Source organism: Symphalangus syndactylus, chromosome 10, assembly GCF_028878055.3.
Source record: "Symphalangus syndactylus isolate Jambi chromosome 10, NHGRI_mSymSyn1-v2.1_pri, whole genome shotgun sequence".
Classification (NCBI taxonomy): domain Eukaryota; kingdom Metazoa; phylum Chordata; class Mammalia; order Primates; family Hylobatidae; genus Symphalangus; species Symphalangus syndactylus.
Window position 1 is genome coordinate 128306276 of NC_072432.2, and position 17741 is coordinate 128324016.

At 39.4% G+C, this 17741-nt stretch overlaps 1 protein-coding gene across 6 annotated transcripts in view; it reads left to right on the forward strand.

Moving 5' to 3' along the window:
* UNC5D (unc-5 netrin receptor D) overlaps positions 1 to 17741 on the forward strand; it is a 564646-nt gene that overhangs the window by 13145 nt on the left and 533760 nt on the right. The gene's annotated exons all lie outside the window — the stretch shown is intronic.

Consider the following 17741-nt stretch of genomic DNA (forward strand, 5'->3'; position numbering starts at 1 on the left):
CCGTGTTTACAGAAACATCCATGTGTGTAATTGAAATTCTAAAGAGAAAGAGTTTAATTCTGAAGTTCTCAGTCAGCTGATGCCAAGACCTTGATCTCAAAGCACTTAAGTCAGAATCTCAGTGGGAAGGACCCAGGGTTTTGTTTGTTGTTGTTGTTTGTTTGTTTGTTTTAAGTTGCTCAGGTCGTTCCCAATTTGGGAACTTAAGACTGAGAGCCATGGATTTATTTATTTATTTCCAAATAATTTCAACTTATATTTTAGATTCAGGGGGTACATGTGCAGGCTTGTTACCTGAGTATACTGCGTGATGCTGAGGTTTGAGGCATGATTGATCCTGTTACCCAGATAGTGAGCATAGTACCCAATAGTTAGTTTTTCTTTTTTGAGACGGAGTCTTGCTCTGTTGCCTAGGCTGGAGTGCAGTGGCACGATCTCGGCTCACTTCAACCTCCGCCTCCCTGGTTCAAGCAAATCTCTTGCCTCAGCCTCCCGAGTAGCTGGGATCACAGGCACACGCCACTACGTCCGGCTAATTTTTTTCTATTTTTAGTAGAAACGGGGTTTCACCATGTTGGCCAGACTGGTCTTGAACTCCTGACCTCAGGCAATTCGCCTGCCTCGGCCTTCCAAAGTGCTGGGATTACAGTCATGAGCCACGGTTCCTGGCCCCAGTAGTTGGTTTTTCATCTCTCCCTCCCCCACTCTAGTAGTCCCTGGTGTCTGTTGCCGCCATCTTTATGTCCATGTGTACCCAGTGTGTAGATCCCATTTATAAATGAGAACATGCAGTATTTGGTTTTCTGTTTCTGAATTCATTTCCTTAGGATAATGAGAGCCATGGATTTAATGTGTGCAATGATTGTGTATAAACGTAGAAACTGTTCTTTCTTGAGAATTCAAGAAGATATTTGAAAATTCCTATCATGACAAAAGCATAAGGTATGAAGATGACCGCCAATGGTTCACCTCTTCCTCCCTATTAGGCCTTATCTTTCCACCTTGCATCCTATACTCATCCGTTCTCACGTTGCTATAAGAACATACCTGAGACTGGGGAATTTATAAAGGAAAGATGTTTAATTGACTCACAGTTCAACATGGCTGGGTAGGCCCCAGGAAACTTACAATTGTGGCAGAAGGGGAAGAAAACTGTCCTAACTCACATGGTGGCGGCAAGAAGTGCTGAGCAAAAGGGGGAAAAGCCCTTTGTAAAACCATCAGATCTCATGAGAACTTTCGTGAGAACCACCCCCATGATTCAACTATCTCCCACCAGATCCCTCCTACAACACGTGGGGATTATGGGAACTACGATTCAAGGTGAGATTTGGGTGGGGACACAGACAAACCATATCACATCCTAAACCCCTTGCATGAGTGAAATTGAATGTTGGCACACAACGTTTCACCTTTTGGGAGCTAGACTTTTCTTGCTAGGGTAGAAGAATTGAGGTATTAATAAAAGGAATGTGATTATGTGGACAGATTATACAGTAAGGAAGGAGCGTTTTAAGAACATGAGGTTAGAGATTGTGCCATGTTTCTCTTGTGGACAAGAACATAGGGGCCCATAAATGGAGATTCCTTGTTTTCCTTTAACCTTCATCTAATGTGTCTTAGATATTACATCTCAGGATGTAAATGATAAGAGGCCATATTTATGAAAGGACTAATATTTTTGTACTTATCTTAGTGTCTGAAGGATGTAGGCCTGGTAGTTCCTCATACGGTGTAGGCTGAGGTCCTAGTCACTATCTACTGTTAACCAAAAGAGGTGGGCAGGAACCCCTGGCCCACACACCTTTGCCATTGTAGGAAATACAGCATAGGCATTACTCCTAAAACAAGCTTTCCTGATGTTACTATCCTGTTCCTAACCACCAATGGTCCTTTTTTTTTTTTTATTTTTATTTTTTTTTGAAACGGAGTCTCGTTGTCACCCAGGCTGGAGTTCACATGTTGAACTGTGAGTCAATTAAACATCTTTCCTTTATAAATTTCCCAGTCTTGGGTATGTTCTTATAGCAACGTGAGAACGGACGAGTATAGGATGCAGTGGATTTCGGCTCACTGCAGGCTCTGCCCCCCCAGGGTTCACGCCATTCTCCTGCCTCAGCCTCCTGAGTAGCTGGGACTACAGGAGCCAATGGTTATTTATGAAAAGCCCCTTGTAAAACCTGGTTCAAGTAAAACATTTTGTGATTTATTTAATTGTTGCAGATGAATAAATATAGTTTTTAAAAAGTATCAGATGAAAATGTATGTCTATGAACTTACCAATATACTTAGAAGTAAAGTTATCAACATCTCACTCCTCTGCATATTTCTCCTTTAACCCATTTTTCTGGTTCTTCTTAAAAGTAATCACTCTTAAATTTTGTGCTTATTCTGTTGTTTTAAAAAATAATTTAAACAAATATGTGTGTACTCCTAAGCATAGGTTACTTTTGCTTCTTTTTGAGATATATTTAAATTTTATTGTGGTCTACATATTCTTCAGCAGTTTGTTTTTTTACCCAATATTATGTTTCATCTGTATTGCTGCATTTACTATCCCTAGTTGATTCACTTCTCTGAAGTACAATATTCAGTTGTGTGGCTATACCATAATTTACTTATTCATTTTGTTGTCAGTAAAATTTGGGTGATTATCAGATTTTTTTCTAGTATGAAAAATGCTACTAGGAACATTTGTGTACGTGTCTAATGTATACACTTTCAAGTGTTTTTTTATATATGTGAGAGTAGATGACTTGAACCTTGAAGATGAACATGCAATCTTTTCTAGATATTGCCAATTATTTTTCAGCAAGATATGAGTTCCCATCATTTTATACTTGTCAGCATTTGATATTTCCAGGCCTAGTGATTTCCACTCATTTACTGGATATAATATGATTATCTCTGTAGGGAGTTGATTTCCATCTCCTCAATTACTAATAAAGTTAAAAATCTTTTCATATGTTTTATTGCCATTTTTATTTCTTCTGTAAAGTACCTACTCATGACTTTTCTCATTTTTTGTTAGTCATCATTGAATTATAAGAGTTTCGAGAGAGTGAGCAAGCTAGTCTGTGTGTGTGTGTGTGTGTGTATGTGTGTGTGTTTGTGTATCTCCTTAATGTGTTATATATGATTGGAACTTCTTCTCCGAGTTTGATGCTTCCTTTCTTCCCCACTTGTTTTAGGTATCTTCTGATGAAGTGGAGTTATTTATGGTATGTTCTCAGGAGCTACAATTTTTAATTTCAATGTAATCAGTGTTTTTAATTATCTTATGTTTAGCTCTTTTGGGTCATGCTTAGGAAATTCTTCTTAAATTTCATTGATAACAATCTTCCATACTTTCTTCTGAAGTTTATATTTTGGCCTTTCGTATTTATTCCTTTAATCCACCTGGAGTAGATTTTTTTTTTCCCTCTGTAGCATTTGCAGTAGGGATTTTATTTCCTTTTTTTTTTTTTTTTTTTGAGAGAGAGTCTTGCTCTGTCGCCCAGGCTGGAGTGCAGTGGCACTATCTCAGCTCACTGCAACCTCTACCTCCTGGGTTCAAGCAATTCTCCTGCCTCAGCCTCCCGAGTAGCTGGGACTACAGGCGTGTGCCACCACGCCCGGCTAATTTTTTGTATTTTTTTTAGTAGAGATGGGGTTCCACCATGTTAGCTAGGATGGTTTTGATTTTCTGACCTTGTGATCCGCCCGCCTTGGCCTCCCAAAATGCTGGGATTACAGGTGAGCCACCGCGTGGCCTCATTTCATTCTTTCATGTGGATAGGCAATTGTTCCAGAAGTTATAGTGAGGAGCTGCTTCTTTCTCTAATGATCTGCAATGTCACCTTCATCATTTATGAAGGTTGCACATATACATGGGAATTTTTTAGTCTGGCATTAAATGTTCTTCAAAACAGTTCCTGCAAACATTTTTGGTTTTATTTCCTACTGTTCCCTTCATGGACTCTCTACTGAACTAAACTCTGTGATGTGCCTCGAAACTGTCCCATGATTTTCCTTGTCTTAAGAGTTTAATGCTTTCATACACCTCTCACATTCAGCCTTGTGCTATTGTCTTAGGTGTATATATTTCTCTTTTGCTCCCAATTATGTTGTAAGCTTTTGGAAGCAGGAAGGATATTTTGTTCATCTTTGGTAGCATTAAACAATGAATACAGTGTTTTTTACTTAATAGGTATTTGGTAAATCACTGAACTGAATTGGGGTTTGGAATTGAAGGTCTTAGAAATTACCTGACCACTCCCATTATATTTGCCCATCCATGATCACTGAGATTTATAGAGATTAAATGCAATGCCCAGTTTCACACATGTTTTTGCGTCACTGTCTCTTTTTTTCTTGAGCTTATTCCAGAGTGTCTTTTAATATCCATTCCATGATCAAATGGCTGAACTATTAAAATGCTGTCCAGAAGTGTAAAGCAATACGAAGATGCTAGAAAACAGGTGAAGAGACACATATATGGTAGGTCCAAGACCCTTACACTTATTGAGTCCATTAGTAAAAATGATGTTCACTTAACATCAAAACACTCAGCATCACCCAAGCACAATATACTGATTTGCACCTCTGCCTTTGTTCATGCCCTTTGTTCAGGAGAACTGCTTTCATGTGCTACTGTCCATAGATCTTCTCTATCCTTACAGATTAATTTCTTCCTGTTGAATGCTATATTTCCACACTTTGACATTCCTTCTGCACCATTCAGACCATATTTTAGTTCTTTTTTATGGTATCTCTCACTTTTGATTGTCACCCCTTAAGTCAAAGACAATTTTTTCATCTGTGTCTTCTCAACACCCAGCACAGGGCTATGTTTGGTAAAAATTAGTTATCCAAGATGTACTAAATGAAAAAATCAAAGAGGCAAAAATTTTTGAAACTTCAAATGAGCTTATAAATAAGCTCTGTTATGTGCTTATTGTAAGAAGTTTGAAAATAGAGAAAAGTATTAAAGAGAACAGAAATCTCTAAAAATCCCAAAATAACCACCTCAGGAGGGTTCTTAAGTTAGAAGCCACATCCCTCATGGTACCCCTGTTGATCTGCAGGTCTCTGCTGGTTTCTCTTAGTCACCACCATTTTGGAAGAGGAACATCCAGTGACTCAAGTGCTAAACTAACACTCTAGCGTTGCTCTTCTTATCATCTCAGAATGTTTGCTTCTTGGCAACTGGCGCTAAGTATCTTGTATGCTCTGTTACACATCTTCAATGCTTTGGATAATGTCAAAATATCACATAAGTGTTATTTTTAACAACTGGTCATCTCAAGTAGACTCACCCATTCATCATAGTGACTCAAGGCCACCAGTAACAAGCTCTTCAGAAAAGTTATGGAGTAGTACTTTGTGTTAAGTGAGCTAATTAAGAAACACAAACCAACATCATTTTTTTTAAATCTCTCAGGATGAGGATGTTGTGTGGATAGATTACTACTCTGATATTTAGAACAGAGGTTTGTTTGTTTAAAAATTATATTTATTTAATCTCCCAAAACAACTGAGAAGGCTGGTTTTTCTACTCCTGCTATGCTACCATGTATTAGATTTGTCCCAGCATCAGATCTTGGCTAATATGAGCTCTTCTGACAACTGTAGACGCAGAGAAATTGGGATGTGTTTAGTTAGAATATTTACTGTTCTTATGTGTGTTGAGAATATCTCAGTTGTGGTATAGCCTCACTTCTAAGCAATGACATCATGACATGTATTCAAATTATGTTCTGCTTTTTTTGTCTTGGATAGAAATAAACAATTACATGGAATTTTCATAGGGAAATTAATTAAGATGAGAGCAATCAGTCTTTGCCTAGTCTCCTTCCCACATTCTTCTTTTTTTTTTTTTTTTTTTTTTTTGAGACAGAGTCTCGCTGTCCCCTAGGCTGGAGTGCAGTGGTGCAATCTCGGCTCACTGCAGGCTCCGCCCCCCGGGGTTCATGCCATTCTCCTGCCTCAGCCTCCCGAGTAGCTGGGACTACAGGTGCCTGCCACCTCGCCTGGCTAATTTTTTGTATTTTTAGTAGAGACGGGGTTTCACTGTGTTAGCCAGGATGGTCTCGATCTCCTGACCTCGTGATCCACCCGCCTTGGCCTCCCAACCCACATTCTTCTTAAAGTGATTTATTAATAAACTGCATCTGAAGTAATTAAGAGGTAGAAAATAAAAATCTGAAGACCATATTTCATAGCAGACTTCAATTTTATATGAAGGTCTCAATTTATTCATTCCTCCATCACCACCATCTTTCATAGCCAAAGTACTCATCTCTAAATGGAAGGTTTCTAAAATTCCTAATCTATAGAAACGCCTTCCCCTATGTGTATTCACACATACATGGTGTTAGTGTTTTGTAGCTAATGGTCCCCTACGTAGCACGTTGAATGTGTGCTTATATTTCTTCATAAAGCACCTCGATGACAGGGACTTGTTATTTTCTAAATCTTTGTATACTTGTTTGGGACATTTTAGTCACTGAAGGAATAATAGATGACTGGATGAATAGGTACCAACTACAGTGAATATTTGTGGGTTAACTGAGCTCTGACTTCATACCTTTTTTTTATATACTTTAAATTCTGGGGTACCTGTGCAGAATGTGCAGGTTTTTTACATAGGTATACACGTGTCATGGTGGTTTGCTGCACCCGTTAACCCGTCATCTACATTAGGTATTTCTCCTCATGCTGTCCCTCCCAAGGCCCCCAACGCCCCGACAGGGGACTTTTATGTGATAATATGAGTGTCTGCTATGGGCCATTCATTGTGCTAGATGCTTACCATAAAAATGTCTTCGTTTGTACAATAACCTTATAAAATGAACATTATTATGTGCTTTACAAAGAAAAAGAAATTAAAACTCAGATATATACTTTCCTAAGTCCATACTTCCAGGAAGTGGAGCAGGAAGAATTTGAACACAGGCCAGCCTGACTCCAACACATATATTCTTTCCTAGTATCATATCAAGGTGCGTCTAACTTCATAATGAAGAGGATGGACATAGAATTGTCCAGGATTCTTTGGATATATTGGATATAATATGCCTTTTAGACCCAGCTGTAGTTTGTTTTCCAAAGTAGCTATTCTCAGCTACTCCTTAGCCGCCAGATATGGTAGGGAGTTCCCTGAGCAAATACATATTGAAATCCATCTTTTTGGTTTTGTTTTTGACTCTGTCACTCTCTTTTGGTTTGGTTTTGCTCTCTTTTGTTTTTTTTTTGTTGTTGTTGTTGTTTTTAGACCGAGTCTGTTGCCAGGCTGGAGTACTGTGGCAAGATCTCGGCTCACTGCAACCTCTGATTCCCTGGTTCAAGCAATTCTCTTGCCTTAGCCTCCTGAGTAGCTGGGATTACAGGCACGTGCCACCACGCCCAGCTAGTTTTTTTATTTCCAGTAGAGACATGGTTTCACCATGTTGGTCAGGCGATCACGATCTCCTGACCTTGTGATCCACCTGCTTCGGCCTCCCAAAGTGTTGAGATTACAGGCGTCAGCCAACGCGCCCAGCCTGGCTATCTCTTATATTACCTGTTTATAGATCACAATTTTTCCTACTGTGTAACTGTCCTTGAGCACAGATTCTGTTTCCCCATTTGGTGCCTCAATGGCGCAGAAATGATAGAGTCTGGCTCTCTGGGGTACTGGTCTGCCAGCAGGCACCCTACTAGTGTTATGCTGGCTGATGACTGGACCCTAACTCTCACGGTGCTTCCTGTTTCAGGGCCTGATGCTTTCTGTACATCCAGAGGACTAGGTTTAAAATTGCAACAGTAATACCTTTTCCATGGAGTCAGTGTTATGTATGACATGACCTTGCTTTGGGCAAAGATTATGCATGCATTGATATACAAACTAATAATAGTTGGTGGTATGAATTATATGCCAAATGGTCGCCTCAGGTAAAATTAGTAACCTGCATTTCTAACTGAGCTTTTATTGCCAGAGACTAAGACTATTAACACCGTTGGTCAGTATTACAGCAGGGGAATTAATACGTATTTAACACACCCATGCACCTTGCTAGCCAGATTGCAGATCCTATTTTATTAAGTTCTCAAAGGGAGAAAAGTGACACTGCAGAGAGGAAAATAAAAGTAGAAGTGATTAAGTAGCTTTCCTGAATCATAACAAATTGTGAGCAATGGATCTAAATGTATTCATTTTTAATTCATTCCAAAGCCACGTAGGGAGTACATTTATTGTATACATATGTGTCTTAATCTGTTCGTGGTACTATAACAAAATGCCTTAGACTTGGTAGTTTATACATAGTAGACATTTCTTGCTCATGGTTTTCGAGGCTGGCAAGTCCAAGATATCAATGTGCCTAGATTTGATGTCTAGGAGGGCTGCTCTCTGCTTCCAAGATGATGCTTTCTTGCTGCATCGTCACATGGAGGAAGGGAGGAACAGTGTTCTCACATGGTGGAAGGGCAAAAAAAGGGACACACTTGCTCCCTCAACCCATTTTATAAGGGCACGAATCCTGTTTCATCAGGGCAGAGCCCTCATGGCCTAATTACCTCCCAAAGGCTCCACCTCTTCATATGGTTGCATTGGGGATTAAATTTCAACATGATTTTTAGAGAGACACAAACATTCAAACCATAGTAATATGTTATTTTTTAAAAGAGACGGTAGGGAGTAGTGGCAGAGTGCACAGTGTGGGGGATCAGACTACTGAGTTAGAATTCACTTTTTAGTTCTTATGAGCTGTGTGTCCTTAGGAAAATAACTGAACCTTTCTGTGTTTCCATCTCCTCGTCTGTAAAATGGGGATAAATAATAGTACCTACCACATCAGGGTGTTGTGAAGATTAAGCAAATTAATATATGCAAAGTATTTAAAACATTTATAATAGATAATATTTTATCTACATTTATTATTAATACTGCTGCTGCTGTATCTGAGACACTGTGCTGGAAACTGAAATCTAGAAATAAAAGCGACTATAGCTGCCATCAAAGATCTTTCAATTTAGCAAGGGAGATGCCAGAATAAACTCTATAAGGAAAAGTGGGAAATGCAGGGACTGAAACATCTCAGAGTGCTATGGAATCACAGCCAAGAGCCTCCCGAATCTTTGAAATAGGAGTTTATATCCAGAGGAAGTGATCACCGATCTGTGTGGTGAATTTTGAGTAGGAATCATGTAGAGAAGGTTTGAGACACAGGTGATTCAGGGCAGCACCAAGAAGACCAAAGCCCGTTATCTGGAGAAGTACTCTTCCCCCTGGCTGTTTAGGTCTGGGAATGCGCATTTAACAGAAAACAAAACCTTATTTTCCATGGAAAAAGGAAAAAGATAAATGTCCTTGGGAGCAGTAAGTGTTGGTTTGTTCTGTGGTGTTGAGTTCTAAACTCCAGTCCTTTCGATAAGGTAATTCCTAACAGTGGGGTGGAGAAGGCAGAGAGAAGAAAAGCCAGTGCATTAAAGAACAGGCTGTGGATTTCTGAAAGGAATGAGAATTCACACACCAACGAAGAATCTTCAGAAAAGGGAGAGGAGGTGGTTGGCAGTAGCTGGCCGGTGGTGAGGATGGAAGGGGATTTTGGAGTGGACACAGATTTTACCCACATTGCAGTACTTCCCAGGGCAGAAATGAATGCTGGCTGGATGTGCGCTACCATGATAGTTGTTTGGAAAAGAATTGGTTCCATCAGAAGCAGACGCCATGCAGATTTGAGCTGAGGCTGATGCCTCGTGTTTTGTTTTCTAGCCGTGGACTCCAGGGGGCTATATATTATTACTCTAGATGCAGTAACTACTCCCCATCACGTTGGTAGTTCATTTTTACCTTTTCCAAGTGAACACTTTAGGCAGACTGATTTACTTTTTTTCCTCCTCTCTGAAATAGAGGAGTGCTCTTTAGCACTTTTACCCTTTGAAAATATAAAATCACTCAAGGGCTTTCATATTTTCAAAGGGCAGAAGCAACTTTAGCGAGAGAGAAGAGTGCAAAAAGCTGACTGATCTTTTTTTTTTTTTTTAAGTGCTGTAATGAAAACACGTAGAAGACATATCCTGTGGGCCAGTGTATGTGGACGCTGGTAAAAAGGTGGAGGAAGTTGGGAGGGGTGAGAGGGCAGGGAAGGGTACACATTTGGAAAGTGAAACTGTTCCGCTGTGGCTGGAATTTGATTTTTATTTTTTCCTTTTAAAGTCACTGGAGGAGAAATAGTCCTTATCATTTTTCCCCCCAGGTTCATGCTAGAATACAAATAAAAAAGTGTCTCTCAAGATTTTAATTGAGAAAATGACTGCCTCCTTCTTTGGCAATGATTTGCCAAATCTCTAACTGCTGAGAATGAAATCAACGCACCATCAGGAACTTGCCAGTGTTATTCCCGAGTGAATTTTGCCTTCAGAGTGACAGGTATAGTTACGTCTTCTCGAAAATGCAGAGGGAACGGTTCACCTGTCAGGTGAGAAACAAATAACTTAGCCACCAGCCAGCCCCATTATCTCAGCCTCGTACCACACCTGCCATACAGCAGACACCTCTGGAGCGGTCCATCATTCCAAAGCACCATATTTTACCCAGTGAGGTGCTTACTACAAGCAGCTATAGAAAAGATCTACTGATTCAGGCTTCATTGGCAATGCTCAATGGTGGCATTCCGAGGTGGATGGGCCATTTGCCTCGTCCTCAAAGTACATACGACAAAGTGTTATCCGCAGGAAGGGTTTTAGTTATGCTTATTATTATTATTGTTGTTTTTTGAGATGGAGTCTCGCTCTATCACCCAGGCTGCAGTGCAGTGGCATGATCTCTGCTCACTGAAACCTCTGGTTTCAAAGGATTCTCCAGCCTCAGCCTCCCGAGTATCTGGAACTACAGGTGCATGCCACCACGCCTGGCTAATTGTTTGTATTTTAGTAGAGATGGGGTTTCACCGTGTTGCCCAGGCTGGTCTCGAACTCCTGAGCTCAGAGAATCCACCCACATCTGCCTTGCAAAGTGCTAGTTACTCCTATTATTAAATAAAAAATTGAACAATGGCATAGGGAGTGTGTAGCAGCTGTGACTCTTAAACGCCATTTGCCAAAAACGTTGTCTTTTTGGGGTATCCCAGTGGTTGCAGCATTAATCTACAGGCTGAGGATTAGCTCCAGACTCTGGTTCCAAGAAGGCATTCAGGACACTGGTGGCTGTTTCCAGAATGATCTGGATTGGGATTTGCAGTATAATCTGATAAATAACACACTTTGCCATTTCAGTGACTCAGCGGTATCATAATTTCCCTCTCTCTCTATTTTTTTTTAAGCAGCCTTCACTGCTACGGTCACACCAGAAAGAACATTCTGAGTGGTAGAGTTACATTCTACCCTGAGTTTACTGCAGAGAAGCAATTAATTGTGAAACTATGTGAGTTTTTTGGTGCTGCTTCAGATGGACTTGCCCATCAAAGGGCCACTTAAAATTCATGCACAGTAGCAACTGTGAAGGAATACCTAAGACTCATAAATAAGGCAAACCTATCTTAATTTACTGCCAGTACCTTCTATACCCATTGAGCTATTCAGAACCCTGCACAATTGATGTTTCTATCCTCCAGTTATTTCAGTAAAAAATGAACTCTCTTTTATGCCACACAAGCATACTAATAAACCAGGGTTTTGCTGCTTATAAAGGCAAACTGTCACCTGTTAAAATATGTAACTGTCATAGAAAGATAAAAAAGGATCATTTAATAATGATGAACAATGTGCATGTGGCATAAATAGAATCCAAAAGGTAAACAGCAGTTTATTATGCTAGAGCCAGCCAGAGCTATTTCTCAATGGGAGACTCTCAGTGCTCATCTTTTGTGCCCTTCCTTTTAAGGGAAGTACAACCTGGCATCGAAATGATTTGTGTGTGTGTGTGGCGGGGGGTGGGGAGGCATGTGTGTATTTCACGGAGGCTCATTACCGATTCAGGATATGGACTGTTGCCCTTACACTGAAAGCAAAAAATGGTTTTGAGGCATATGTTCTAAACTCTGATGAGAACAATCTTAAGTGCACTATGTCACTGTTTTCTTGAGTTTTATAACAGGGACCATTTAGAGGTTTCGTTGTGTTAGTAGGTTTGGGAAGGAGGTTGTTTTTAATTAAGCTCCTCAGCCGCTTTTTCCACTGTTTGAAGCCAGATATATATCTCTAGAAAGAATATGTCTGATGCTACTAAATAAAGTCAGTGCTGGCAAAAACTAAAAGTGGGTTATTGTAGTTGTCTGGGTTTCCTGATCTCTTTTTATTGACCTGTGCAAATAATACCTCCGTGGTACAGCACTGAAAATTCTCCAGATTAAGAGGATGATTCTGGGCACTGGGACAATGTTAAATTTGTGTACATGCTCACTAAATTTTAACAGTCACATGGGGTTCCTTGCCTCTGGTGCAATGAGTAAGAGCTTATAATGAAACTTTTTTTATTAGTAGATACTTCAGTTGTAGTTTATTAAACTTTAGGGAATTAAAAATGAAAACAGCTTCTCCAGTAAGAGTTCCTTCTCCTCTAGAGTCATTTCTCCCTGTTTCCAGTTAGCATGTATTTACATTGACTAATGTCTTGGAAACTACAGTTATGGTCAGCTGAATAAATATTGAATGTTTCAAAGATTGTGTAAATATTTGCCCAATAGGCAGCCCTGTTTTCTTAAATATTTGGCCTTTCATATTATGTTCAATTTCAAATGATTTAAAAGCTTACTTAAGTATTGAACACAGCCAAATCAGCTTTAAAAAAACAAACAAACAAGCCTTTCCAGGTACAGTTCAGTGTAAGGCATTGTATTCAGTAGGAAACAGACATTCACCCAAACCTGAAGAGCAATGATTGTACTGAAAGAATTTAGAAGGGCTTCATTGGAGAACCAGAGGGAGCTAGTTTCTGGGATTGAGAATTACAATAACTTGGATCCCAGCTCCATTACAACCAAAATGTCCTGTTTCCAGGCAGTTTCTTCTTTTGGCAACTTCATTTCTCAGCAAGATGCTTAAAATAATTAAAATAATTGTGCTGCTTGTTAGAGTGATTTATAGACAGATAAATAATCCCTTCCTAAGTTCAAGATGGAATCCTGTGATACTGAGCAAGATTACTAGAGCAAGATTTACCTACTTTCTCATATCCCATAGTACGATTAATCTATTTCTAAAAGCCTCTTGTTATCTTATCACTCCCCAAAAAACAACAGTAGTTCCTTATTGCTGTTAAGATAAGGTACAGACTTGGTAATGTGATTTATCCTCAGTCTACCATTCCAGTTTCATCTCTCACCACTGTCCACTCAGTACTTTATACTCCAACCACAAAACATATCATGAACTTTTCATAGCTCTGCACCTTCACATATTCTTTTCTAAGAGACAAAGTTGCTTCACCTCTCTATCAGGCTGACAAACTCCTATTTAACCCTCTAAGCCCATTTTAAAGGTGAAAACCACTGTAAATCCCTCTAATAATTCCTCTGAATAGAATGAATCACTCCCCTCTGAGACCAGTTTCTTAAAATATGGCATTTAATTTATTAAATTACAATCAATAAATTGCTTATTTCTGTCCATTTGCGCTAAATTTTGAGAGACTGTCTTTTAGTCATCTGTGTGTAGCACATGATACTTAATAAATTGTTATTTTTCTTAATTAAAAGCAATTTTTTTTTAGAGACAGGGTCTTGCTCTGTTACCCAGGCTGGAGTGCAGTCCAGCTCACTGCAGCCTTGAACTCCTGGGCTCATGTGAGCTTCACACCTCAGCCTGCTGAGTAGCTAGGACTACAGGCTCATGCCACTGCACCTTCCTAAATAATTTTTGTTTCTAAGTCATAGTGGAGTTTTTCCAGCCACCTAATAATGAAGCCACACATCTGTAGCTTTGTATCTGAACAATAAGGCTTTAGTATTTAAAAGATGATTTGAATAGTAAGCCTTGATAATAGTAGAGTAGATGACAGAATACAAACTGAATAAATGACCTGACCTTAGGAATTAGAATTAGGTGACTGATTTTTGCAATTTTTCAAATCCTCCTGGATGATCCTCAAGTGACAACTGACTTGCCTTATGGCAATGAAGCAAACTTCTAGCCTGTCACTTTCATTTGACAAGTGAGAATAAATAATATTGTCTAACCCTCCTGTACTGGCTGCAAACTCCAATAGTATAAAATTGTCACAAGTTTATCAGAAAATAATGCACTCATGATTTTTTGCTGTAATTAATACCTGTATTTATTTAATAAATTTCTTAGAAAAGAAACCACTTTTATGTTTTGAGACTAAGCTTACAAATGGGTCATCCTTTTTTTGGTCCAGGCAAAAAACATAATCAAATAAGGTTATGTGATTTATCAGATAAAGTAGCATTTTGGAGCGTGAAAGCATGGGCTATCTAGCTATCGCATATAAAGACTAAATTTACAGCAAAAATTGTAGCTTATCAATTCATTAATCTATTTGCTCAGGCACTGCAGATGTTCTAGGTGCAAATGAATAGAGTGGTTAAATTCTTCCGCAAGCTTTCAAAGTGGGATTTGCAATACAGTCTCTTGGGGTGCAGGAGCAAAACGCCTTTTTACGTGAAATGTTTCAAGTATATAATAGGACATAGAGAATACTTCGTAATGATTATTCATGTGGCTGCACCAAGCTTTGGCCAACATCTTTTAATCTAGAAAACAGTTGACCGGGTGCAGTGGCTCATGCCTGTCATTCCAGCATTTTGGGAGGCTGAGATGGGTGGATCAGCTGAGGCCAGGAGTTTGAGACCAATCCGACCAACAAGGTGAAACCCCATCTCTACTAAAAATACAAACATTATAGCCAGGCGTGGTGGCAGGTGCCTGTAATCCCAGCTACTTGGGAGACTGAGACAGGAGAATTGCTTGAACCCCGGAGGCGGAGGTTGCAGTGAGCCGAGATCATGCCACTGCACTCCAGCCTGGGTGATGGAGCGAGAGTCTGTCTCAAAAAAAAAAAAAAGTAAAAGGTGTTAAGCTTTTTTTATATATAAAGTGCAAATTGCCTCTTGTGCCTACTCAGGCTATTGGCAGGGCCATCCTGTGGTACCTGAGGTGTGTTAAGAGTAGAGTGGAGTTTGCACAGCCCAGAAGGCTTGCAGAGGACAGCTGAGGGATCCTCTAGTCTTCACTGATCTGCATAAAATGGGCAGATGGTTCATAAATATTCCTGCAAACAAGTAGTACATTGAAAACAGTCATAATAACGCAAACCACAAATGAAACCAAAGAAAGTGGAAGAGATATGTTTCTCCAGGTCTCAGTGCATACTCTCTATCTTCCATATTGGGAGGAAAAACAGTAACATTCAAAGCAGGTTTAACAAGAAGTTAGGCAAATCACTTTAAAGTGACCTTATTTAGACTGCAGTTAACAATAAATTCTACTCTTAGGTTATATTAGGACTGTGACCTTATCATAGTCTGATGCTATTACTTAGTCATATTCTCTAATCTAAATATGGAGCTATAATGATTAGCAAGGCATGTTATGCTAGGTCTTCTTTTTTCCCCATAAAGATTCATCTTTAGAGTAGGGATTGACAAGCTTTTTCTGTAAAAAAAGATAGATAGTAAAAATATTAAGCTTTTCAGCTCGTAAGTTCTCTATTACCAGCATCTCAATTCTGCTGGGGAAAGCAGCTATAGACAATCCATTAATGAATGAGTGTCACTAGGTTCCAATAAAACTTTATTTATAAAAGCAGAAAGAAAGCAGGCTGGATTTGACCTGCAGGCTATAGTTTGCTGACCCTTGCATTAGAGACGCATATAGAAATGCTTAGAAAAATAATATGATGGCTGGGCGCAGTGGCTCACGCCTGTAATCCCAGCACTTTGGGAGGCCGAGGCGGGCGGATCACCAGGTCAGGAGATTGAGACCATCCTGGCTAACATGGTGAAACCTCGTCTCTACTAAAAATACAAAAAATTAGCTGGGCGTGATGGCGGGTGCCTGTAGTCCCAGCTACTCCGGAGGCTGAGGCAGGAGAATGGCGTGAACCCGGGAGGTGGAGCTTGCAGTGAGCGGAGATCGCACCACTGCACTCCAGCCTGGGCGACAGAGCAAGACTCGTCTCAAAATAATAATAATAATAATAATAATAATAAGATATCTGGGATTAGCATCAAAATGTGTTAGAAATGTTAGGGAGAGAGGGTAGAGATATAAATGAGAACAGATGGGCTATGTATTGATAATTGTTGAAGTAAGGTGATGGGTACATGACAGTATATTACATATTTCTGACTGTATATGTTTAACTTTTCAATAGTAAAGATAAGCCTCCAGAACATTAGGGCAAACCTCTTATTTTTTTCTTCAAAATCTTTAAAATCATCTTTCAATTTAGTAAGTTGACCACTTTTCACTAAATTTGATGGTAAATGCTTGGGAGCTTATTCGAGGTTTATAACAAAAGATAATTATCCACATACCACTGGAAGAAAAGTGTGTTTCTCTTTGCCTTGTAAAGGTGCCTGAAATAATATGTAGCCAACATTATAGCATTCAATTGAAATGTATTCCTTTGCTGACAAATACTGTTGGACCATATATAGTAAATACTATTGAAGATTTGAAGGAACAAGTATTAGAACAAACTATTCATGGGAGGTTTGCCAAATGGTTAGGTAAAAGTGCAGATGTTCCAACATCTCAGAGCTTATGTGGTTTCTTAGATTACATTTCAGTTGTGAAGTACATAAAGGTCTATTCTAGTAAATATTGTATGGGAAACCACCCCAAATTTAGTGGCATAAGGCATCCATTTGATTATGCTCTTGGATCCCATGGGTCAGGAATTCAGCAGAGTGCGATGGGGATGGCTTGTCTCCACTCCATGAACTCCAGGGCCTCAGTAGGGAAGAATTGAATGCCTGGAAGTGACCCGAATGGTTGGGGCTGGAATCAAATGGAATTTTCTTCACTCATATATCTAATACCTTGGTGAAGGCTGGGCTCAGCTGGGATGGTTAACAGAGCACCTACACATGGCCTCTTTGTATAGTTTAGCTTCTCACGGCATGGCAGCTGGGAGGAAGCATCCCAAATTGGAGCCTCTGGAGAATGCCTATTCCAAGACAAGTAGACAGAAGACAGAATTTTAAGATGCAGTCTTGGAAGTCACTTCTGCCATACTATATAGATGGAAGCTATCATGAGGCGACCAGATTGAAAGTTTGGAGAAATAGAACTCACCTCTAGTTGGAAAAAATATCAACATTTTTGGGACCGTATATCACTGCCACAGGGACTGTTTTTTTTTTTTTTTTTTGATTAGGCATTAAGGGAAAGTTAAACCGGAGAAGATATATACCCACTGTAAGCAATAAATAAATTTTGCAAGTGTAATCCCTGATTGAGTAGTCATTTTGATGGCAGAAAAAGAATTTTTCCAGGGTAAGTTTAATAAGAAACCACTCCACATGAAGTTTATTTATTTCTCCATCATATATGATTGAGCTCTTTAAACATTAAAAATCTTAAACCACACAGGAACAAAGAATAGCATGTTGTATTGATATAGCTAATTTAATAAAAGAGCAAGACTTTTAAATTAGTCTAGAATCTTGACAATATTTTGTGCTGAGTTGGGCAGTGACTGTGAATATTTGTTGTTGTTGTTGTTGTTTTGAGATGGAGTCTCACTCTGTCACCCAGGCTGTAGTGCAATGGTATGATCTCGGCTCACTACAACCTCTGCCTCCTGGATTCAA